The 13,409-nt window shown below is 39.5% G+C and overlaps 1 long non-coding RNA gene across 1 annotated transcript; it reads left to right on the forward strand.

The window, feature by feature from the left end:
* Positions 1 to 219: 219 nt before the first annotated feature.
* LOC107207296 lies at positions 220 to 3,293 on the forward strand. The gene is made up of 3 exons (XR_004498387.1): positions 220 to 343; positions 1,716 to 1,867; positions 3,214 to 3,293. It is a non-coding gene; the product is annotated as an uncharacterized LOC107207296 (long non-coding RNA).
* Positions 3,294 to 13,409: the final 10,116 nt, after the last annotated feature.

A 13,409-nucleotide genomic window follows, 5' to 3' on the forward strand; every position in this document is an offset into this window, starting at 1 on the left:
CCTGGGAGGGGAGTTGCAGGATCAGTGCTTTCATCCTCTTTGTGTGTTTTCTGGGAGATGATGACTGCTCAGAACAGATATAAAAGTTAACATCTCCAAATTCAAAGCCAGCCTGGCTACAGGCTTTAGGTGATATTTGGAGTAGACACATTTTATCAGGAATTTCTGCTCTATGAATACCTGTGGATATATGTTTATTTTCTAAGGCTGCACGTCAGAACAAGATAATCTGCACTGTTCCCTCATGACTGATAGAAGAGGTCACAAAGGCAAGTCTACCTCTGTATCAGAGACATGAGGTCAGGGACAGGGCCTCAACTTTGTACCCCAAATAAAGCTAAAGGTAAGCAATTTTAAAGTAGCATTGTACCAACAAAGCCTGTTTCTTTGGACTGATTTACAGAAGAATCTACACCATCAATATCTGCTCTCTTTACATTAAAGGTTAAGCAGAGAATAAAGCATACTGCTTCTCTGTGCTGTGGTGCTGTGTTCCCTCACTCCTTTCCCCCAGCTCTACCTTTGCTGCCAAAAAAGACGAGGAATCTTGAAAATGGTACATTCTTGATTTCCTCCCTCAGTGGTACATATTCCATCAACACAGAGACTGCTGCCCCAGGTCTATTCTTTGTGCTGTGTTTGCCAGCCACTGTTTAGTAACAAGTGTCACTGTCTGCTCCCCTGCTTTGAACTGGAACACATTCCTGTTAGCCCTCACATCCAACTGAAAGCAGCTTTGTATTGATTTAATTCACCCTTTTTAGTATGACCATAGTCACAATGAGGGATGTGCATCCAAACTTCCAGCTTTTGCACAATTACCACTGGGCAGAAATTCAAGTGATTTGGCACAGCATCTGGTTGGGAATCAATTCCCATTGGTTCATCTGTCCAGCGCATGCCTTGCCTTTGATTGAAGTGCCAGGCATTTGTTAGCAGTCCTGATGCCAGTATTGACAGCCATCCTCTTAGCACTGCTCTGTCCTTTAGGGCTGCATGTTCACAGGGTGTTAATGGAAGGGAGAAATGCAAAATATTAGAGAAGCCAGAATGTGATGGATTCCACATACCGGCATCATTGCATTAACAAGTAACCTGTTCATTTACAGATATACATAAAATCATCCTATTGGATGGACACTTTGTATGCCTCAATTTTCCCTAGAAGGAAGATACTTGCGCTTTAACACATCAGAATTATTTTTTTATTTAAGTGCACAGACTACTCAAAAATCTTTCATATAGAAAAGGTATCCTTCAGAGCTAGAAGTATGGCATATTTAATAAGTCTTTCATAAATAAGATTTAATAGGACATTTAAATCAAGTGTTAAATAGGGTGTCATTTGCACCCGTATGAGTTTGAGGAGTTTCCCGAGTTGGACTAGGTTGTAAATATGTTGGTTGCACTGGGCTCTGAATCCATCATTTCTAATGATTTTTTGCCATGCAGCATGACTGCAATGGGTGTGAAAATGGAAGTGTGATATTTTCCAGTTTGTTGCTAGTCAGGCAAAAGTTAGAAACAGCAAGAGTCTGAAGATGACCTTACTAAATCTGACTATGCTCTTAATGCAGAAAATACTGCTTTAAATATTTTAAATACAGTAATGTGTCTCTCTTTCTTGCTCTTTGGTAGAATTATCAGATTTCTTTTGCCTCACTTGGAAGTTCTGGATCTATAGCTCTTACAACTGAGCTTTGTAATCTTGTCAGCTTTAAGGTAAACCTGATGGACTTGGGAGCTTTCCTGAACCTACTCAAGCTATAACCAGTAAGATGCAGCACTGTGGAGCCTTGGGTCTGTCTCCATGGGGGAAAGTCCAGAGGACTGAGGCTGGGAAATCTCAAATATATATGGAGAGAAGGTAATTGAAAAAAATGTTGTGAGCACATTTAAGAAATGTGATTTATTTGAACAGTCCAACTAAATGGGGTTTTATTGCTAGACATAGGTTTTCTAGTGCTATTTCAAGAAAATATCAAAGATCACAGAAATAGCAGGATTTTGTCAAATTCAGAAATTGCTCCCAAGTGAATTGCAAGCACCTTTACCATCTTACTTCTGCAAAATGTGACATATTTAAATATTGCCAAAGAATACACTTCTTAAATGTCAGTATGTTTTTAGGAAGTATAAAGGCTCCAAGATGTATGTCAAAAAAACAGATTCCTCAGATGGGTGCCAGAGAAAATCTTTTTCCAAAGAAGCTTCAGAAATTTCAGGATAATGTGTACTATTAATGTGATGCTGTGACAGCTCTTAAGAGAGCTGTCATTATCAGGCTTGTTTGGACTGGACTGTGTCAGGCAACCACAGGCTGAGAACTCAGTGCTCAGCCTTACTCTCTAATGTACTTTAAGTAGGCATTCTTGGAGAAGCCAGTGCCTACCCAACAGTGTACCCTGTTCTTGCCATACCTTGGAGGCCTGCAATTCCAAATAATGCCCATATGTGAAAAGGGAAAAAAGCTCCTGTTTGCTTTGTTTGAGGCTTGGGAAATACTAATTCTTATAATTCGTCTGAGCAGCTGGTGACAGCCGTGCTGAAATGCCAAAGAGGTAAGCAGTGGGAGGTTTACAGCATGTTAACATTGCCTCATCTCCTTTGTGCTGAATTCCTCTGTAGCACATCCTGTCCATTTGTCACCAAGAAATAAGATATAGTGACCAAGAGAACGTTGCTTCAAGTGAAGGATTAATTTCGTATCACATAAGAAAGATGGCTATTGATACTGCATGCAGGAACACTTATCATGCTGATGAATTTCATGTACCTGATAGTGTCAGGCACCAAAGATTCAGTTTTAACACAGCATTCCTCACAGCTTTGGCAAGTTCTGAGGCTCAGAACTTCTAACTCACCAGCACATTTTAAAATTGAAGCCTTGCTTGGTAAGGTGGCACGGGTAGATTGAATCCTACCTATTCAGCATAAGGTTCCAATTCTCAGTCTTTAATAGCTCTGATGAGATACAGAATAGAGAATAAAGTTTCAAAGCCCCTCAGTTGCTATATATCAGTAGCTTCTAGTTATGGAGAGAAAAATACTTTTTTTCATTAATGTTAAATAGATCTTTAACATATAGATACTAAATTTTCTAGAAGATAAAACATTTTCTTTGCACCCCACATCCCTGAAAGGGAACATGCAAACATTTTCAAAAGCTTTCAGGGGAGATAAAATATTGTGGATTTCTTTTCTAACTGCCAGGAACATTGTAACTGCACAAGCCCTACCCATGGGTTTGGCTGAGAAGAAGGCAAGATGACGCACTGGATGCCTTCAGGTAGGTGAAGTTACAGTTTCTGCGAGTTGTGTTGTGACAGTTCCCAGCAGCAATACTGCAATCACAGCCTAGCAGACTTTCAGTGTCAGGGCTGTGTTCCAGCCTCCAGTCTCTGCTCTCTTCTCCCGCACTGCACTGCCTAGCTCAGGTTATCTAAACTTAAATGATTAAAAAGTATAGATAGAAAGAGTTCAAAACACATCAGGAAAAAAACACAGTTACCATCATATTTGCAAAATTTCTGATTCTGTTCTGGTTTAGGATATAAACACACTAACTCTGCCTCTTTAATTTGATGCTGCTGTAAAGGACAGGGGAATTACAAAAATGTGCTAGACAGCTCTGAGGTGGATACTATTATACACTTCATGGATTTCTCTGTCTTCCTTGGGGCAATGGAAAATCAAAGGCTTGTGATATTGGTCCTTAGTGCTGTAGGAGTGTTTGAGAGTGGGGTGTGGGACAACACATTTAGGTTTCAACATATCCAGATGTCACTATTCTTTGAGAATATAACCTCAGTCTTCAATTAAAAGGAGTGACTGGAAAATTGTTGATAGCCACATGAAGTAACAAATTAAAAAGTAAAATAATCAACAGTCATAGCTGACCATAAAACTGCTGAATGCCCCAAAAGAGTATGTGGTTTCAGCTGTCTATCTTCTTGCATGCTTTAAGGTAGTGTCAGGTGCAGTGTTGGACACGTATTTTTCTGCAGAAATCCCATGGAGGAATACAAAGCAAGTCAGAAACTCCTATGTATAAAGATCATATCTTGACTACTGCATAGGTGGAGTTTTAGTTTATCCCAAGTTATTGCTCACAAATAGTTTAGCAATCCATTCTGTCCTAGGGATTATTCATGCCACTACTTGAAAGACTGACCTATTGATCAGTGAAGAAAATAATACAAATCAAGTTGTTGCTTAAAATTCAGTTAATGATTGACCCACTGGAGTTAATACCTCATTTAGATTAAACATTGAAAAGTTATGCTTCTGCAAAATAATTTATTAAAAATAATTTTGTCATTTTGATTTCTTACTGATCGATTTCTCAAAAACAATAGTCCCTGGTGAATAAAAAAAATTAATTACTGCAAATTTTAAGTGGAGTTCATGTTAGTAAATTAGTCATTAGTCCAACTAATTACTGTTTGTGTCCAGAGATTGTTTCTCATATCCTGAAACAACCAGAATATCTCCAGGATCACAGACATTTAAAACAGTGATTGCAAAATACATTATTGAGATGTACAGTATCTGCCTAGTTTGCATGTAGAGTGAAAATTTTCTGTTATTTTTCCTCTATTGAGGCTGTTGTTAGTAAATTGCTAGATTACCAAGAAGACTTGTGATCAGAGAACAAGCCTGCATTTTTTCGCTTTGTAACAAAAATTTAAAATAATGAAATATGTGACTAAATTTTGCTTTCTTTGTGTGTAAGGTCACTTATTTAATTTTCCCCCCACTAATACAATTTTTAGATTTTACTAGATAAACTCCAGGATACTGTGTTTCTGTAAGGGAGATAGGGAAAAAGTGTTGGAGACAATATATTAGTAAAGAAAGGCTTTTATTTGCAGGTAACAAGAAGCTTCAGTAAAGGGAAGGTTTGGAAAGAAGAGCAAATTCAGTGTCAAGAGAAATATCCAAATTAATAATCAAAATATTTTTGAAAACCAGTTCTGAATAACCTTTTACCATTTCTGGTACTGATTCATGACTTATCAAGCTGGTTTTTTGGACCATATTGAAATTTCCACAAGCTTCAAATTTTGTTGCCCGATTACTATCTCCATTTCCTTTTTTTTTCTTTAGGTAGATGGATTTCTGTAAAACTATATTAATTTTGATAAGGAATACATTTCTGCAGTTATTGTTAAAACTGTAAAAGAAGATTGTCTCCATGACCCAGAATTCAACTCAGAATTTTTGCAAGAAAATTTCAGTGGCTACTGCACACAGTGCTTGAGTTAACATCATTAGAGTCCTGGAGCAGGTAGGAGTTAAACCACTGTAAATTTCTTCAGCTCAAAAGACTTATTTCAGCTCTTCTTTTGCTATTGCAAAGAACTCACTTCATAGTTAGAGCCATTAAAAAATACTAGAGAAAAAATATTTTGAATGTCATCAATTACTTTTAGACTGTGAGAAGAATGGGTTGTGTATCATGGTGATGCTTCATTTGGAGGCTTCCAAAAATAGCTCAGCAGAAGAGTCTCTGCACAGAGACCCAAAAGATCTGAATTTAATCCTGGTTCTCTCACTGATCTGCAGGGTGACCTTGGGCAATCTGTGTGCCATTTTTCTTCTTGCTAAAATGAAAATAATAATACTTATTGCCTTTGCAAAGCACTTCTTGAGTAAAGCATATGAATCGATAACATCTTCTCCTTAAGTATGTGAAATAGCAGAGGAAACTCTTCCCACTTGCATTAGTGTGCTTTTAGCATTTAGAAATGTGAAATTATAAAGATTATTACATAGGAGGGACAAGCCCAGAAGCGTTCCCCTAATCAATAAGTTGCCAGCTGGAATGCAAAGGAAAGCAAGGTAATGTACCATTTAGTGTAACAAAGAAGAAAATATATGCTTTCAATGTGAGTATGGCAGCTACCAGTGCAGACATACTGTATTATCTTGCAGTTGAACAGTACAAAACATACAAACAGTTTGAAATCCCTACGCTAGTTTTCAAGACTTCCAGTTCTCCTGGAGAGATCTGTCAGTTTAGATAGAAGGGAAAAGCTAGACTTAAGTGCTCTGACCACGTGTGTGTGCCTTGTTCTGCATGTGGGGACTTCCTTCCCCCTGGAATGCTGTTTTGCTTTCCCCCAGGAGATCACCAGCACAAGCTGTCTTGGCACAGTGTGCTTAGCAAAATGACAGCAGACATATTTTTTCACTTGTGTCCACAGGCTTGTTGACCTGCAGAGCCTTTTTGTGGTCCATGAAGATGGATTCCTTGAGCCTGAGTACTCATACATCATGTTAATAATTGTATATAATTGCATATACATTGCTCAGTATTTTATATCAGCATTTTATATCACTACACAAGTCCAGTGTCATCTACTGTGCAGCCTAGGTGAGCCCTGGCAGTAATTAAAGTATTTTAAACCATCTGGTTAATTGCAAAAAAAAAAATACACTGATGAGCTTGCACTGTTTGAATGATCTTCAGGAAACTATTAGGCTAAAGCAATTCCCTCTTGGCAAGGTTTAGCTAATTCACAATGTTTGTTCTGTGAATTACAGTTGGTCTTTACACCATTTGTTAGTCTTGTAGCAGAGCCCTGCTTGCTGCTACTGAGCCAGAGATTCCTCCTGTTCTCCTTTGCTCTGCTTCCTCATCTCTGCCTGTCAAGCTCTTCATTGAAGTGGAGACTTTGGGAGCAGAGCATGAGAGAAGCTGGGCAGTGAAATCCAGCCCTCTCCCTTCCCAGCCGTGCTTGGAGCCTTGACCCAGAGAGGAAGAATCCCTGTGCCAGCTGCTGCCTGCTCACTCTGGCTCTGTGCCAAGCATCCCTCACTGCTTGCTCGGGCACCTCAGTCTCTTCTGCCGGGGAGAGCAGGGCGGTGCTGGGGCAGGGTATCCGAGCTGCACTTCCAGCTTCCTCGAGCAGCTCCTCAGCTGGAGCCTCTGCTCAGCCCTGGCTGAGTCCCTGGAGCAGAGCACGGCATTTCCACCTGCTCTCAGCGGCGGCAGCAGGGAATGGAGCCATGCTGCAAGGTCGCCCTCCCAGAGAAACAGGTGGGGCTCCCAGGCCCAGGTGCCTCAGGAGCCGTTCAGAAGGGGTGGGTCAACAGAAACAGTGGTCTGACATCGTCACCTTGGGGAACTTGCCCTTAGGGCTGCTGTGAAGGCTCGGCATATGGCATGGCATGGCATGGCACGGCATGGCACGGCACCTGCACGTCCCAGCTCCTCTGAAATGGGGAGTCCCCAGCTGCCTGCAGCTCTGGGCTCAGCAGGCACGGGAGACAGTGTTGGCCATTCCTGCTGCACGCCTGGCTCAATCACCCCTCTGCCTCCCAGCCAGGAAAAAGGCACTGGAGACACAGGAGAGAAAGCTACTGAAGAAATAGGTAAGAACCGTAGGCTAGCAGGCCTGCTTCAATTTTCATTAAAAGTAAATTAAAGTAATCCTTTCATAAGCATAGGAGTCAACCCGTCCTGAAGATTGTTTGAGTATTCCATCCCTGCCACGTGGGCAAGAGTCAGTGGGTAGTTTGTCCTGAGATCAAGCCCCACCCTTTCTATTCAGAAATCCCCCTTACTGTTTAATTAAACTGCCTGAATGTCTCCCAAAAGCCACCATGTAAGTATCTTATAGTCTGGATTACAAATATTAGGATAGTATGAGGTAAAACCATTAGATTACCTCAGCATAAACTGAAATAAAATTGTAATGTTTATACATTTTTCTTGATATATATGCAAAAAAGAAAATTTGCTGTTGGGTGTGGTATAATGTTTATGATTAAATGCTTTATTCATACTTGTATGTCAATCTATTAGTGTGCTGTTAATTCAAATGTTACTATGATGTATTCTACCGCTGTTAGCACATTTATCACAGGTAGATGTGAAACTTAGACAGAGGTGTACATTCTCATTAATGATGAGCAGCCTATTCATCTTACTAGAGTGTAATTAATGTTAGTTACAATACTTAATTTTTCACTGTTTGTCATGGTGCATATTTAGCATTTCTTCTGTCCTTTATCAATCTGCTATCCTATCACATGAGCACATCAAAAAGATATATGTAAGTATCTGACCTGTTTTGATGCCTAATTTTTATACTTTTCCAAGAACTGGAATATTTTTAGTCTTATCATGTAGGCAGCACAGTTAGCTAAAAAACAGACTGTAAAGCGTTGTCCATTGCTTTGGGGTTGGGTTAACTTCATTTGCAATAATAGTATAAAAATCAGGTAATGAAGTAAAGCAGGGCACACCATGAAGACACAGGTACTACTTGCTGTAGTATTGTGCTGTGCTTGTGTGGGGCTGTAGTGGTGCCAGTTGTTCTCCTGGATTTTCAATTACATGTTTATTGTACTCCTAGGCTGTTAGTGCTAGTTAAATATGTTGTGTGGGTAATACAGCTCCAAAACCAACAGAAGCATGGAGTATCTGAAAAGTGCACGTTATTCCATAAAGAAGTGCTACAACAGCTCGTTGTTATACTTGAGCAGCATTGCTTTGTCAATAACGTCGTTAGCAGTACAGAGCCAAACCACAGTCCTGTGTGCAGTGGTGCAAGAGGGGAAGAAGTTATGGCTAATGTGTCACACAGCAGGTGGGAAACAAGTCCTGCAGAGGTGGGTAAAATGGCCTGAGCACTGAACACATTCTTGGATTTTCTCCCCAGCCTGGCAGTAAATCCAGCTGAGCTGAAATCCTAGCATAAGTCTATACTTTTGTGTTGGTCCAGAAAAAATACAATCACCTTAGCTGAAACCTGAGCATCAAAGCATTTCTATTTCTTGAGCATCCATAATTCCCATCAATCTGGATTGAAAGATAAGTGAACTTTCCATTAATTATTGCTGAATGAAATTTCTTGGGAAAAATATTTGAGTTGGGTCAACTGAATGCATGAGGTGCAGAATGGACTTGGGATGTATTTTCTCAAAATTTCAAGGAACTGTCTCTGAAAGAAAGCACATAAATTCCCATTTGTTAGTCTCTTAATTGGTGGATATTGCACTTCTAATATATTAGGAATTAGCTGTTTTTTTCTGTGAAATTACTTCTTTTGTAAACCACTGTTCATGCCAGATATGAAGCTGATTAAATATCCAACATAATGACATCCATCTTAAAATTTCATTTAAACCATCAAGGGCTTGCAGAAAAACATAAATTGACTAGAAAATCCTTAAAATAGTTCATTTGTATGCTTTGGATTAATCATAATTTCCTTTTGACCCACCACAATTGAAGTATAAGGGAATCAAACACAGGAATGTAACATATTTCAGTATGAAAATTCAATTTAGACACAATTACAAGTAGGTTTAATTGTAATTTAGTAGTAAATTGAGAATAGATAACCCAAACTAGGTTTAGACATTTTAAACAAAATGATAGTTGAAGGTGTTCCATAGTGATTTAAGTATAATAAGAACCTGTAATGTGAATAGAATTGAGTAGGGTTTTTTTCCATGCTACCAAAGCGATGCCTTATAGCAATGACTTATATTTCTATGACTGCACCAAAATCTTTTTACTAAAAAAAACCCTTCCTTTGAATTTTCTATGGCAAAAAGACCAAAAAGTTTTCCATCAAATAACAAAATTCCCTAAAATAATAGACTCTGACATTCTCCTCTAACATTCTCTTTCTCACCACTTATCCTCAGCCCTGACTCGTTTGAATAGAGGGAAATACTAAAATTAAAATGCCTCTTTTTAACAGATAAAGATTAAATACAAAGAAACTATGAAGTTGCCTTTAACCTTCATGGCATTACAAAGCTAGGTATAACAACAAGCTGTAAAACATACCAAAAAGATGAGCATTTCACTCCATTTTGATTTGACCGTTTTGCTTTCAAAAGGAATTTAGAAAACCACCCAGGAACAATGAACATTTGAACTCAAAATGGTGCGGGTTTATTTTTACTCCAAAAGAAGAAGTCTCAATAGAGATATTGATTTTCTAGCATTCATCCAATATTGCACAGAAAATGCACCTGACCTTGCAATCCCTAGTGGAGACATGGAAGCAGTCATTACAGTCATGGTTCCCATTGATTTTAGTGGGATTACTTGCATAAGTAAGGGTTTTCAGGATGTGACCCAGTGTCCCGTTAGCAGTAAGACCAAGAGTACATGGGTGTCAGTCCCACTCCATTCAGCAGGATGCAGTTTGCCTTCCTGTCCTATATTCATTGTATGGTTTTATTCCTTCCTATTTATTCTACATACTTTTTGTTTTCTGTCCCACAGAGCCTCATCATTCTGTGAAAAGTACCAGTCCTCCTGCCTGCCTCGGTGGTTTTTTTCACTGTATCTTCAGATGTCATTTTGAGCTGAGAGTTGATGCTTGCACTTACAGATCTTCCTTCCCTTGGTTCTGTTGTCTATGATAAAAAAAATACTTTGGGCTAGGCATTACTCTCACTGTATTTTCTTAATCTCTGCGACCAAATAAGGAGACATTACTGTACTTTGCAAAGTAAACACAGAGTAGAAGAAAGCTAAAAAACTCAAAGAGACTGATTATTTTCTTAACTCTCTTAACCTCAAGAGGTTTCTTGTGCCCCATGTCTCCTACAGGAATGCTACTACAGAACCTCACTGCTCAGATGGATAGACACCTCAATCGTGACTTTAACTACACCACCAACATATTATTCAGGTTTGTTCTTGTGACAAGCTTGTCTTTTACCTCAAATGGTTCTTTTCCTTCTTCAGTATTTCCTCACTAATGTAACTATGATACATCTCTGTTTCATTAATTGTGAGCAAGGTGCAGGAGTGGTGTTCAAGAAACAGGATGACTACATATTTAGTACAGTGCCTTGCACAATTGTCCAGTCATGGTTCAGGGCTCCATAGGCTGACTTTGTTTAAGCAGTGAATAATAATGACCCTCCAGAACACGCTGCATGCTTTATTCTAGATGGACACCATTAATTCCTTCAATTTTCATTGAGATGCAGAGCTTTAGAAAAAGAATACTACCAATTGGTTATTTTTATCGCTGGTATTTTCAAAGAAATGAAGAAATGAAATGTACAGTATATTTCAGTTTGCAATGATCATTCTGTTGTTCCATTTGCAATGGAAATGAGCATATAACATATTCATGTGTACAGATAAGGAAAATGACAAACATTAACATCCCTTGCTCTATTCATTTATAATATTCAGTTAAAAAAAAAACAAACCTTCCATTCCATAGTTTTTAGTTTTGTTTCTGTAGCACAACGCAAAACAACAAAGAGAGAATTAATGGATAAAATACATTTAATTACTTTCTAAGCAACTTTCCTGGAAATTAATATAATCTAAATCACAAATTCTTTGCAAATGTATCTATTATAAAGATATCATTAGATGCCAATTTTTTTTAGATCTCTACATGTGTTTTAAATATACAGTTGCTTATGAAATCAAATAAACCAAGGGTGTGTGTGTGTACACACTTACATTTTTGTGGCCAGGTAGCCTTTGATGTGCAACTCAGCCTGTTTAAGCAGGCTGAAGTGTTTGTCTTCTCAGTGTCAGTCCATTTCTGCACAATTTAATCTGCCACTAAAGAGAAGTTTTTTGTGCTTATGGGTATAAAACAGTATGCCAAGGATAAATCGGTGCAGCTTGCCTTCCTTAAAATTTTAGGCACAACCTGAAAGTGCAGCTCTTTCCTTTTCTCATCTCAATGGGATGCTAACCTAACAATCACAATTTTAGGACGGGGAAATTGTTTTGAACAGAAATAAATTGTCCTGCCAGTATTGTTTCATGGGGTAACATTAAGGCACATTGGGCCTGGGGTTCACAGCTTATGATATCTGGTTTTGGAGGACTGGGGTGAAAGTAAGAACATGTAGAGAGAGAAGAAGAAGAATTAAATATGAGTTCTAGATAGTTCAAGTGAGTTGAAGCAGTGCAGGATTCATCCCAGAATCCTGCAAAGAGGCTTATTCTCCCACCACCTTCCCTGGCACATCGCCATCTCTTGTCAGAGCCCCCGAGGAATTATCCTCTTAAAGTGTGGATTCCCTTTTTGTCCTCTTTTGTTGAGGTATCTAAAGATATTGGGCTTTAACTTACAGCTTATACTTGCTGAACAAAACAGGAAAAAATATCTGTGGTTTTCTCTGCAGCTGCCAGGAAAGAGAAGTCTATTATTTGTAGCTCTAGGGGAACAGCAGAGGAGGGGGCTTTTTGTCTGCTTTCCAAGGCCTGGAGCGGAGGCTGCTGTGGTCTGGGAAGGGCAGGTTGGGGCAGCCACGGCTGCAACTGCACCAGCATTTCCCTGGGAGGCTCAGGCTGGGCACAGACCTGTACATTTGTACCTCACCTGCTGTGAAACAGAGCTCTCAGCTTCAGATCTCAGAGAGGAAACAATGAGCTGCCCCTCAGGAACAGGGAGCTGAGGCTGGCCTGTCCACAGCCCTCCTTCCCCCAGGGCAGCCGCTGGCACCTGCAGAATGTATCCTGCAAATGTGGCCGCAGAACAGCATCGCCACAGGTGTAAAATCCTCCCCGCTGTGACCCTGAACAAGTTAATCACATCACTCCTCTTGAAGGTTCATACTGCCACGATATAATTTATGTGGGCCCTCAAAGATAGATGGAGACGTCAGCTATTGATCACAAGGAATTGCTGCCAGTCAGTCTTTTTGTTGGTTTCCATCCTCGTGATGTGTTTTAAAAAAATATTGTATGATTCAAAATTATACCTGTAAAACCTACAAGTAGAAAATTACTGTGTGCATTTATCTTTAATAACAACCTTGCGAATATTTATAGTACTAGTAGAGTAGAATGTGTTATACTAGTTTATTTCCCAGTCTGTTTTAAATGATATTATTCATTAGTAGTTGTGAAGTGGTATGACATATTTTTTATGTTGCTTGTTTGTAACAAAGGTTCTTAATACCTTTTCATAATGAAAGGGGATAAATGCTAACATGGAATATGGGAAATTGTGCTTGCAAGAGCACAGTGTTGTCTTAGGGTATTAAATTAGCATTTGGTACTGCTCTGCTTTGTGTGCGTTTCTAGCAAATGTTTCAGCTACAAATCACTATAATACACCTGTATTCTGGTTCTTCAATTCATATAGCGTTTAAATCCTGCCAATACTGTGTCTTATAAATATAAATACGCAATTTAATTTAATTCAAGCATGCAACACATAATTTTTCTTCTAATTAAAATATGATATTGCAATATGGGAGCTGCCTGGGGCAAGCAGGACGCGTCAGATTGCCAAGCCGAAGGGAATTCTGAGGTAGCTCTGAAGGCTGCCAGGGGAAGGGGCCGACCCCCGAGCCCTGGGCAGCAGCGGAGCGCGCCCGGAGGCTGCGGTGCTCGGGCAGCCGCGGCTGCAGCCCGGGCTTGGCGGCCAAGCCGCGGAACCCCGGCACGG

Source organism: Parus major, chromosome 7, assembly GCF_001522545.3.
Source record: "Parus major isolate Abel chromosome 7, Parus_major1.1, whole genome shotgun sequence".
Classification (NCBI taxonomy): Eukaryota; Metazoa; Chordata; class Aves; order Passeriformes; family Paridae; genus Parus; species Parus major.